This window comes from Tursiops truncatus, chromosome 11, assembly GCF_011762595.2.
Source record: "Tursiops truncatus isolate mTurTru1 chromosome 11, mTurTru1.mat.Y, whole genome shotgun sequence".
In the NCBI taxonomy this organism is placed as follows: domain Eukaryota; kingdom Metazoa; phylum Chordata; class Mammalia; order Artiodactyla; family Delphinidae; genus Tursiops; species Tursiops truncatus.
Genome location: NC_047044.1, coordinates 57,031,817 through 57,044,963, shown reverse-complemented (window position 1 = coordinate 57,044,963; position 13,147 = coordinate 57,031,817). Strand labels below are relative to the sequence as shown.

Here is a 13,147-nt window from a genome sequence, read left to right as displayed (position 1 = left end):
TCTTTTGTTGTGGAGCACAGGCTCTAGGCATGTGGGCTTCAATAGTTGTGGCACATGGGCTCAGTAGTTGTGGCTCACGGGCTTTAGAGCGCAGGTTCAGTAGTTGTGGTGCATGGACTTAGTTGCTCTGTGCCATGTGGGATCTTCGCGGACCAGGGCTCGAACCCATGTCCCCTGCATTGGCAAGCAGATTCTTAACCACTGCGTCACCAGGGTAGCCCACAATAGGCACTTTTCATCCATTGTTTCTGATCCTCAAAAATAATACTTCAAAGTAGGTATTATTATTATCCACCTTTCACAGGTGAGGAATATGAAGCTCGATGAATTTAAACATCTCACTCAGGGCCACATAGCTAATAAGTGCTAGAAATAGTCTTTAAATTATTTTCTCACCCTTGCAGAGGGAGGGCGAGGTGGGGGTGAGGAATGAAGTATGACTGGTGGAGGCCTGGGGAGGAAGTGAGGGCCTGTGATGAGGTGAGCAGAAATAGAACCAGGTTTTGTGGGGCTGAAGTTTTTACAACTTGGGGGGCCCTTTAAGGAAAAGCATGCAAAAGTATGTACAAAATTGCCTATTTAGATACTTAGGATGAAAAAATAAATCACAATGAATGACTGATGCTTTGGAGACTCAGCATACTTCTGATTCTTTTTTAAATTTATTAATTAATTTATTTTTGGCTGCATTGGGTCTTTTTTGCTGCGCGTGGGCTTTCTCTAGTTGCGGCGAGCGGGGGCTACTCTTTGTTGTGGTGTGCCGGCTTCTCATTGCGGTGGCGTCTCTTGTTGCAGAGCATGGGCTCTAGGCACGTGGGCTTCAGTAGTTGTGGCACGCGGGCTCAGTAGATGTGGCTCCCGGGCTCTAGAGCGCAGGCTCAGTAGTTGTGGCACACGGGCTTAGTTGCTCTGAGGCATGTGGGATCTTGCCGGACCAGGGCTTGAACCCGTGTCCCCTGCATTGGCAGGTAGATTCTTAACCACTACGCCACCAGGGAAGTCCTTTTCTTCTGATTCTTTTTAGGCAATTCAGTAGAATTGCTCACAGAGAAATGCCTTCTGATTGCTTGGCTTCCCCATCTAGACCCTTGACAACTCCAACATGTCCAGAGGCCTCACAGGTGAGTGCCCTGAGGCTGAAACTTCCTTAGCCTCACTGTGAATCACCTTTGGAGGTGACTAGGGTGTGGAGTGAGGGATGAGGGAGAGATCAGAGATGGGCTATAAGTATCAAGAGAAGGATGTGTATACTACATGTTACCTGATGATTCTACAAAGTGAAGGGTTGGGGAGAGAGTGCGAGGAGAAATGATGTTTTGTCTTTCAGACTTAAAAAAAAAATAACTCCACATCAGAACAGCCATGTTAAAATGTGAAGTCCCCCTTTCCACCCTGGTGAGCCTTTGCCATCTTGTCTGTTGCGTCAAGGAGATGGTTTAGTGAAAGGGACCTGGAAACTGAGTTTTGAAAATGAAATCGTCCATCAGCAACAAAACATTTTTAATATTTTAGGGGTGTGTGTGTGTGTGAGTGCAGACACTTGTGAGAGAGGGAGAGGAGAGAGTTTTTAAGCAAACCAGACTTCAATCTCTGATTTTTTTCCTTCATAACTTTTTAGATTGGCTGCTAAATCTTGTTTTAAACTAAATATAAAACACACCTTCACATCTATACTGTGAAAACAATTATTCCCAATACCTGTTTACATTGATTATTTCTAAAAAACAAGGATGCTATGAGGAAATATCTAGGGCAGATATAAAGGAGACAGTTGAAGGTGGTCTAGGCCAAGAAACCTGTTTTCCTCTGTAATGCAGACTCCTTGCCTCGTTGTCTGTAAGCTTAATAACAGGCAGACCCGCAATGTTCTCTTGGAGACCTGTGAGCTGAGCTGGGCCTGAAGGTCTGGCCCAAAAGATGAGACCTAGAAGGGAGAGGGATGAATGGTAGTCCCCAGGGTACAACCAAGTGAGTGGGGTTGATTGCTGATGATAAGAAGAAAACAAAGAGGATGTGGGTGAGCAGAAGTATTTAATAAGCCCTGGACACAGCTTAACTGAAATTCACAGACATTCAGTAATAAATTGTCTACATGATTTTAAAATTTTTGAAAATCTGTTTTTTTGCTCTATATTATTAGGGAAGAATTACTGCTTATTCGTCTTCAACAATTTAGAGGGACTTATTTTATTAGATCCATTCCAGACAGTAAATGTCGCACTTTATTTTTTTTAAAGAGGAGAAAAGGTGGAGAGTTGGGGGTCTAGCCTGGTCTGAGGAGCAAGAGGAGTGGGGTGCTGTTGGGGCCTACGTGCATTGAATCTTTTGTTGGGGGGGGGACTTAGGTGGTACTTCGCTAATTAGTAACTAAAAGAAGACTGTGGAAGCTGTTGAGGACAAACATTGCCTCATAAACTTTCTGCTGAAGGACACCTTGCATAGAACTGGTCACCAACCCCACTTTCTCTGTGATTAGAATGGAACAAGTAGCACAAATGTGGGTGGAAAGGTGTGGTAGATAGAATAATGGCCCCCTAATTCCTGGTGTCTTTGAATATGCTAAATTATACGGTAAAAGAGACTTTGCAGAGGGAATTAAGGTTATGAACCTTAACATAGGAAGATTATCCTGGATTATCCAGATGGGCCTAATGTAATCACATCGTAATCACATGAGCCTTTAGAAGGGGGAGAGAAAGGCAGGAAAATGAGTCAGAGGTATGAGACTGAAGAAGAGGCAGGAGAGACTTGAAGCTTGGAAAGGACTCAAACCCTGGCTTTGAAGATGGAGGAAGGGGGCCACATCCAAGAGGGCAGCCTCTAGAGCAGCAAGGTGACAGCCAGCAAGGAAGTGAGGACCTCAGTCCTACAACCACAAGGAACTGAATTCTGCCAACAACCTGAATGATCAAGCAAACAGATTCTCTCCTAGAGCTTCCAGAAAAGAATGCAGCCCTGCCAACACCTTGATTTTAACCTGGAGAGATCACGTCAGACTCCTGATCTACGGAACTGTAGGATAATAAATTAGTTTTACGTTTCTAAATTTATGGTGATTTGTTACTGAAGCAATAGAAAACTAATACAGCAGGTCAGGCACTTAGTTTCTTTCATATATGTGTATATATATGTGTATATATATATATTTTTATTTTTTAAATTTTTTTCGTTTTTTGGCCACACCACGTGGCACATGGAATCTTAGTTCCCTGACCAGAGATTGAACCCACACCCCCTGCAGTGGAGGCATGGAGTCTTAACCACTGGACCACCAGGGAAATCCCACTACTTAATTTCTTATGTCAGTAGCCCTTCACTTTTTGAGAGTCATAGACACCTTTGAGAATGTGATGAAAGCTACGGGTCTTCTATCTAGAAGAATTCATATACACACAGAACTGAATATAATTTCAAGAGGTTCATGAACCCACCAAAGCACCTCTCATGGATCAGGTTAAAAACCTTTGCAGATGGTAGTGTTTAGTGGAGACAAGCAGGGTACAAGTGGCTGCCTTGTAATCTCCCACCGAAGGCTGTCGCAGTACCCAGGAGAGCACTTAGCTGGGTTGCATTGAACTAATTCAGTTTCAGTGAAATGAATTTCGTAGATAGTGAAGCTAAAAGGCCACCATCTCAGCCTGCTCTTTTACTGATGAGCTCCTTGGGGGGCACACTGTTGAGTGTGACAGTCAGTCTTCATCAGATAGCCACTGATATCTAGTGATTTGAGGATCATCCAAAGGTTTAGAGAATAATGAAGCATTGAAATCAAATTTTTGAGGTATAAACATTATTTAATAACTCATATATACACATATATGGAAAGAGCCTCAACAGCCAAAGTACTTATATGTAGAGGAATGATTGTCCCTTGCTGCTCCTTTGGGTCATATACATAGTGATACCACTGGCAAGAATGTATGAAGGAAGGAAAAAAATGAAAATCTAAAGATTATTTTTTTCAGCAGATTTTAATTTAATCTGGTTCACCTAAAGAAATTTTATGTGACCTTCTTTGCACATAATAGGCCTTTAGTATACATCTGTTTATTTTAATTTTTGCCATTCAAACTAGAATTTTAATATTGGGACAGACCTTTAAAATAATTCCTTTTTAAAGTGAGGAAGCACAGAATAGAAGGTGGAAAGAAGAGAAAGCATGAAGATACCTTTCTGGCTTTCCTTCCGTGGGCTTTTTATGTAGGAAGCTGAAGTTCCTTCTCTCCTCCTTCCATGACCACAACCACTACCAGTTATTATTTATTGAGCTACTAATGTGTCAGATATCAAAACCATCATTATTAATCCTACAGCAAGTCTACAAAGTAGATCTTATTATCCCCACGTGTAGATGACAAAAGTGAGACCTGGTGGGACTGTTATGATGTTTCCAAGTTCATAAAGCTCATTAATGCAGAGGCAAGAGTCAAACCTACCATTTTTTAGTCCAGAGCCTGTGCTGTTTCCCATATGCCATGCAGCCTCTGTCAGGCTGGGAAGGAGATGACCACAGTGGGCTTGGTGAAGTACCAGCGGATGATTGGTGAAGCGGCCAAGGGAAGCCGGGGTGAAGGATGAGAGAGAAAGAGCAAAGGAAAGACAGAAGAGATGTGGCATATGCAGAGAAAGGTGGCTGGATGAAGGGTGGGAGTTAGCAGAGTGGTTTCTTCCACCAGCCGTGGTCGATGGCTTGGAGGCCCTTCCTTGACAGCCGGCCAGGCAAGTGGGCTTTGAGGAGGTGTAAGGGGAAGACATTGATGAGTTGCTTGACTCCTTCAAAAAGGAGTTGTGCCTTGTGACTGGTTCCAAAATCTTTGTCTATTGACAGATACGATTTTTCCTGCCTGGGATTCTATGGTATGAACGGTACCATAGAATGGTAAGAACACAATGAGGGTTAAAGGCATGTACTTTCTATTCATTCTATTCACTCAGCATCCTTGAGCTTCTTGGGGTTTGCAGTGTGCTTTTAGTCAAACCCAGGAAACATCTGCAGTATGCTGGCTTCTCCTTGCATGTATCTCGTGGTGACATTTAGTTTCAAACCCATAGGTTTAGCATTTCCTTGTTTCTTTGTGCCAAAGTTTCCAAAAGTGGAAACTTATTTTCTTACAGGACGAAAATATGTAAAGGAAACTAAGATACACGTTGCAGGGAAGATAAACAATAGCACCTAGTCTTTGAGACAATGATAATGACAGGGATGGGTGGGTGTAAATTTGAGTGGTTGTCCTCAGGTTACATTTCTATTGTAGCCTGCTGCAGGCTGATAGCCAGACTGACTACAAGTTTCGGACTTGCACCATGCCTTTGTCCAGGTTTTCAACCACATTGTTCCAAAGCATAGCTGCCAAAAAAAAAGGAAATCCAATAGAAAATTCACGTGGTTCCAAATCCACATAATGAAAACCATGAATGCGAGGGGTGCTTATAGGTCTATGGACTTCCACCTAAAATTCTTTTGGGAAAAGTATCAATTTTAGAATATAAAAATAGACATGAATGATGGTTATGGTTGTTGTATTTTTACATTTTTAATTCCTTAATTAATTTAAAATCATCACTAATTATTTTTAATTTTTCTTCCAGTTTTATTGAGATATTATTGACATACAGCACTGTATATGTTTAAGGTAGAATGATTTGACTTACGTATATCATGAAATGATGATCATAATATGTTTAGTGAACATCCATCATCTTATATAGGTACAAAATTAAAGACATAGGGGCTTCCCTGGTGGCGCAGTGGTTGAGAGTCCACTTGCTGATGCAGGGGACGTGGGTTCGTGCCCCAGTCTGGGAAGATCCCGCATGCCGCGGAGCGGCTAGGCCCGTGAGCCATGGCCGCTGAGCCTGCGCGTCCGGAGCCTGTGCTCTGCAACAGGAGAGGCCTCAACAGTGAGAGGCCCGCGTACCACAAAAAAAAAGAAAAAAAAATTTTTTTTGTTAGGATAACTCAGGATTTACTCTCTTAACAATTTTCATATATAACATAGAGCAGTGCTAATTGTATTTATCATGGTGTACGTTACATCCCTAGTTCTTGTTTATCTTATAACTGGGAGTTTATACCTTTCGACTGCTTTCATCCAATTCCCCCTCCCTTCTCACCCACCTCTGGTAACTACAAATCTGATCTCTTTTCCTATAAGTTTGTATGTTTGTTTGCTTTTGAAGTATAATTGACCTACGACACTATGTTATTCCCTGTCACACAACATAGTGATTTTTTTCTCTGCATTTCAAAATGATCACCACAATAAGTCTAGTTATGATTTGTCACCATACAAAGATAATCCTTAGTTATTGACTATATTCCCCACACTGTACATTTCATACTCATGACTCATTTATTTTGCACTTGTAAGTTTGTACCTCTTAATCTCCCTCATCTATTTTTTTCTTCCCTCCACCGCCTTCTCCTCTGGTAACCACCTGTTTGTTCTCTGCATCTATGACTCTGTTTCTGTTTTGTTATGTGTGTTCATTTGTTTTGTTTTTTAGATTCCGCATATAAGTGAACTCATACAGTATTTGTCTTGAAGAGGGAATTTGGCAATATCTAAGAAAACTACATATGAATTTACCCTTTGACCCAATTCTGTAGGAATTTATCCTGAAGAACCATCTCCAACAATACAAAACTACATATGCATAAGATTATATGTTGCAGTGTACTTGTAATTGCAAAATGTTGGAGCTAACCTCAATATGTATACATAGGAGACAGACTGAATATACATACTAGAGTGCTATACCCATCATAGGCTACCAGGCAGCTTTTATGGAGTGATTTTCAGGATTTACTGTTCAGTGAAAAAAGCAAAGAACAAAAAAGAATAAATAGTATGCTACATTTGGGGTAAGAAATAAGGAGAAATAGGGCTTCCCTGGTGGCGCAGTGGTTAAGAATCCACCTGCCAGTGCAGGGGACACAGGTTTGAGCCCTGGTCTGGGAAGATCCCACATGCCGCAGAGCAGCTAAGCCCGTGCACCACAACTACTGAGCCTGTGTGCCATAGCTCCTCAAGCCCGGGCGCCTAGAGCCCGTGCTCTGCAACAAGAGAAGCCACCGCAATGAGAAGCCCGCGCACCACAACGAAGAGTAGCCCCCGCTCCCCACCACTAGAGAAAGCCTGCACACAGCAACAAAGACCCAACGCAGCCAAAAATAAATAAATAAAATAAATAAATTAAAAAAAACCCTTTACAAATAAGGGGAAATAATATACCTGTATCTGCTCATTTTTTACAAAATGATATATTGAAAGAATAAACCAGAAACAAATGAAATTTACCTATAGAGGGAGAGTGGTAACAGAGTGGAAGGAATATAAGAGATAATGACACTTCTCTGGATAAGCATTTGTGTACAGTTTTGACTTTAGAACCATGTTTTGGGTCTCCTTCTTTAGTTTGTTATAAGGGTAGCCAGACAGGTAAAATGTGGTATAATGTATCTATTATGCTGTTTAGGCTAAGGGTCAAGGTCTACATCTTTCTTTAAGGAAGTGGGATATTTTCCAAGGTACTCACTTTTCCAAATTTAAGTAGAAATGTGTGGACCTTAGCTCCATTCTTGGCATTAATGTAATTGAGTGACACCTTGTACTTTTCTGTGTCCAACTTGTCAGCCTAGGGATTGACTACTCTTGAGTCAGAAATGTGCTTTATCAGTTGTGATGCTCTTGGCCAAAAGTAATAGAAAATCTAATTCAAATTTGTTTAAACATTTACTATCTTATATAACAATCTGGAGAAAGGGCATGTCCTCAGTGACCTCATCAAGGACCTACGTTCCTTCCATCTTTCTGTTTTTTTTTTTGTCATCCTCAGCATGTTACCTTTTCCTCTGAAGCTGCCTTCTTTCATGATTCCAGGTTGTCTGCCACAGCTTCAGGGGTTGACAACACCAGGAAACAGGAAATAAACTGTGCCTATCATGTGTTCCTTTTAAAGAGCAACTTTCTTAGAAGGCCTCCAGCAGATTTCCCCTTGGCATCTCATTGGCAGAGTTGGCAAGGGAAATGGCAATTATCATGAATGACTTAGAATAATCAAGATTAATCCTCTTAGGCTGAGGAGGAAGTATAGTAATGCATTTGGACACTGATATCTAACAAATAAAACAAATACCTAAAACAAATAAAATTTTCCACAAGAATGGAAGAAGGGAGAAGGGGGACTGATATTGGATATAGTGCCACATCCCCTCGCCCAATGAGTGATGGTGATGGTAGGTAGCTATATGGTGCGGTAAATGGTCCTTTAGGGAAAAAAGTCTGTGCACAAAGCAAGTTCCCTTAGAAGAAGATGTGACCTGGCAGACAATTATCAGCACCTCTCATATATTATTATTATTATCATCATTATTATTATTATTTTGGCCGTACCTCGCGGCATGTGGGATCTTAGCTCCCTGACCAGGGATTCAACCCGCGCCCCCTGTGGAAGTGCGGAGTGCGGAGTCTTAACTGCTGGACCACCAGGGAAGTCCATCTCATATATTAACATTTGTTGCATCAATTAACTAGTGATGAATGTGATTATCTGATGGGAACATTATTTTTAAAATTTATTCCAAAATAACAACTTTTTGTTAAATCATATAAATATATAATCCTTGTAAAGAAGTTAAACCATAAACTAAGAAAATAATTGCAGTTGTAAAGAGGAAGGAGGAGTATGTTTATTTACTACAATGGAGTGATCTTCAGTTCTACTGGTAAGTTAAAAAGCAAGGAGGGATTTGAAATTAAGAAAAAAAATTCTGTTAAATTATATGAATCTTTGTAAAGGACAGTAATGAAGGCTGGAGGCCTAAGTAAGGAATGATGAAACACTGATACTAGACAGTTATAACATTGTATGAAAACAGTTATAAATGCATCTGTAATACCTCTTTTTTTAAAAAAAAATTTATTTATTTATTTTTGGCTGTGTTGGGTCTTCGTAGCTGCACACGGGCTTTCTCTAGTTGCGGACAGCGGGGGCTACTCTTTGTTGTGGTGCGCGGGCTTCTCATTGCCGTGGCTTCTCTTGTTGCGGAGTGCGGACTCTAGGCGCGTGCACTTCAGTAGTTGTGGCACACGGGCTCAGTAGCTGTGACACGCGGGCTCTAGAGCGCAGGTTCAGTAGATGTAGCACATGGGCTTAGTTGCTCTGTGGCATGTGGGATCTTCCCAGACCAGGGCTCGAACCTGAGTTCCCTGCATTGGCAGGTGGATTCTTAAACACTGTGCCACCAGGGAAGGCCCTGTAATACCTCTTCACTTGATCTTGTACAGCAGATATTCCTTAACATTTATTTTCCTGCCATACTAATGCTATATTGTTCCCCTTCTCAGGATCATAATTTTTTTTTACTTTTTAATTGAAGTATAGTTGATTTACAGCATTATATTAATTTCAGTGGTAAATATAGTGATTCAATATTTTTATGGATAGGATCATAGTTTTTATTTATTTCAATTTTGGAATTGACTTGAAAAGAGATAGTATGTATCCAAAATTCCAAAATAAATAGATCAAGTTTCTAAAATTGAAAAAAAAAAGAATACAATTCCCTTTGCAATAGCATCAAAAAGAATAAAATACTTAGGAATAAATTTAACATAAAGTGCAAAACTTATACTCTGAAAACTACAAAAATATATAAAATTAAAGAAGACATGAATAAATTGAAAGACATCAAATATTCATGGATTGGAAGACTTAATAATGCTAAGATGGATGGCAATACTTTCCAAATTTACCTACAAATTCAACACAATCCCTATCAAAATCCCAGTTGGCTTTTTTTCCCCAGAAATTTATAATTTATATGGAAATGCAAGGAATCAAGAATAACTAAACAATCTTCAAAAAGAAGAACATGGTTGGAGGACTCAGTTCCTGAGTTCAAATTTACTACAAAGTTACAGTAATCAAGACAGTGTGGCACTGGCATAAGGGTAGATACATAGATCAATGGAATAAAATTGAGAGTCCAGAAATAAACCATTACATTTATGGTCAACTGATTTTCAACAATGGTGCCAACACAATTAAATCAGGGAAAGGATAGAAAAGTCTTTTCAACAGGTGGTGCTAGGACAATTGAATATTCACATGCAAAGGAATGAAGTTAGACCCCTACCTCATGCCATACACAAAAATTAATTCATAACTATGAATCATAGATCGAAATGTAATAACTAAAACTATAAAACTTTTAGAATAAAACACCAGAGTAAATCTTTGTGACCTTGGGTTATGCAAAGCCTTCTTAGACATGATGCCCAAAATATAGCAACAAAAGAACAAGTAGATAAATTAGACTTCATCAAAATAACAACAATTAAAAAAACCTTTTGTGCTTCAAAGAACACCATCAAGAAAATGAAAAGACAACAGAATGGGAGAGAATATTTGTAACTCACACATTGATAAGGAACTTGTATCCAGAAGATATAAAGAACTCTTATAACAGCAATAGAAAGACAAATAACCCAATTGATAATTGGGTGAAGGATTTGAACTGACATTTCTCCAAAGAAGATATACAAATGGCCAATAAGCACATAAAAAGATGCTCTGCATCATTAGTATTAGAAAATGCAAATCAAAACCACAATGAGTGGGACTTCCCTGGTGGTGCAGTGGTTAAGAATCCACCTGCCAACACAGGGGACATGGGTTTGATCCCTGGTCCAGGAAGATCCCACATGCCGCAGAGCAACTAAGCCCGTGCGCCACAACTACTGAGCCTGCGTGCCACAACTACTGAAGCCTGCGTGCCTAGAGCCCGTGCTCCACGACAAGAGAAGCCACTGCAATGAGAAGCCCATGCGCTGCAACGAAGAGTAGCCCGCGTTGGCTGCAACTAGAGAAAGCCCACACGCAGCAATGAAGACCCAATGCAGCCAAAAAATAAACAAAAACAAACAAACAAAAAAACCCCACAGTGAATTAACATCTCACTCCCACTAGGATGGCTATAATAAAAAAGATGGGTAAGAACAAATGTGGCAGGAATGTGGAGAAATTGGAACTCACATTGCTGGTGGGAATGTAAAATGGTACAGCTGCTTTGGAAAACAGTCTGGCAGTTCCTCTAAATGTTAAACATGGGGTTATCATATGACCCAGCAATTCTACTGAAGAGAAATGAAAACATAAGCTTACACTACACAGTAACTTGTACACAAATGTTCAGAGCAGCATTATTCACAATAGCCAAAAAGTGGAAACAACCCAAATGTCCATCAACTGATGAATAGATAAGTAACATGTGGTGTATCCATACGATGGAACATATTCCGCAATAAAAAAGGAACAAAGTACTGATACACATACAATGTGGATGAACCTTGAAAACATTATGGTAAATTAAAAAAGCCAAACACAAAAGAACACATATTGTATGATTCCATTTATATGAAATATTCAGAATAAGCAAATCTGTAGAGACAAAGTATCAATAGATGAGTGGTTACTTAGGGCTAGGGAAGATGGGGGGATTGAGAGGGAATGACTAAGGCAGGCAGGGTGTCTTTTGGGGATAATTAAAATGTTCTAAAATTGTGGTGATTGTTGCATAACTGTGAATATACTAAAAACCATTAAATTGTACCGTTATTTTTATTTTTTATTGAAGTATAGTTGATTTACAATGTTATGTTAGTTTCAGGTGTACAGCAAACTGATTCAGTTATACACATATATATATATATATTTTCCACAGATTCTTTTCCCTTATAAGTTATTACAGAATATTGAGTATAGTTCCCTGTGCTATACAGTAGGTCCTTGTTGGTTATCTACTTTATATATAGTAGTGTGTATATGTTAATCACAAACTCCTAATTTATCCCTCCCAACTTCTCCTTTGGTAACCATAAGTTTGTCTTCTGTGTCTGTGGGTCTATTTCTGGTTTGTATATAAGTTCATTTGTATCTTTTTTTTTTTTTTTTTTTTTTCGGTACGTGGGCCTCTCACCGCTGTGGCCTCTCCCATTGTGGAGCACAGGCTCCGGACGCGCAGGCTTAGCGGCCATGGCCCACGGGACCAGCCGCTCCGCGGCATGTGGGATCCTCCCCAACCGGGGCACGAACCCGTGTCGCCTGCATCGGCAGGCGGACTCTCAACCACTGCGCCACCAGGGAAGCCCCTGTATCATTTTTTTTAGATTCCACATATAAGCGATATCATATGATATTGTCTTTCTCTGACTGGCTTACTTCACTTTGTATGATAATCTCTAGGTCCATCCATGATGCGGCAGATGACATTGTTTCATTCTTTTTTATGGCTGAGTAATATTCCATTGTATAATTATACCACATCTTTTTTATCCATTCATCTGTCAATGGACATTTACATTTTAAATGAGTGAATTGACTGCACAGTAGCATACCATTTATTTTAAAAGAAAGAATATAATTGCTTATATATCTAAAAATAGAAGGATAAACAGTAAAATGAATGGTTGTTTATATGGCAAGGGAGGGATAAGCACAGACAGGACGGGGTAGAAGCTAGATTTTTTTCTAATAGCCTTTGTCCTATAGACTTGACTTTAGAACCATGTAAATATTTTATATAGTTAGAAACCAAAGTTAAATTAAAAAATATAATGCCTGGGCTTCCCTGGTGGCGCAGTGGTTGAGAGTCCGCCTGCCGATGCAGGGGACACGGGTTCGTGCCCGGGTCCGGGGGGATCCCGCGTTTCGCGGAGCGGCTGGGCCTGTGGGCCATGGCCGCTGGGCCTGCGCGTCCGGAGCCTGTTGCTCCGCAGCGGGAGAGGCCGCAGCGGTGAGAGGCCCGCGTACCGCAAAAAAAAAAATAAATAAATAAATAAAATAATAATGCCTAAAAATTGAAATCAAGAATAAACAAATTAACCTAACTATGTATTGAGTTGGTGGCATAATCACACGAGGAATCTAAGTGACTTTAAGACACTGTAATTGACTACACATCCCTATTAGAATATATCTTGATAACAAAAGGAGTTACAAAAAGCCCACCCCCGCCCCCAACAAATAACAGTTTTCAGTAATCATACTGTGGTGGTAGTGCCAAGACTGTTGCTCTGAGACTGTTGTTTGTACGTGGTGGGATAAAGCAAATGAGCAATTGTTGTAGTTTAGGCATGGGTGA

The 13,147-nt window shown here is 40.2% G+C and overlaps 1 protein-coding gene across 1 annotated transcript in view; it reads left to right on the top strand.

Moving 5' to 3' along the window:
- ATP23 (ATP23 metallopeptidase and ATP synthase assembly factor homolog) overlaps positions 1-13,147 on the top strand; it is a 94,551-nt gene that overhangs the window by 49,786 nt on the left and 31,618 nt on the right. The window lies entirely within an intron of this gene.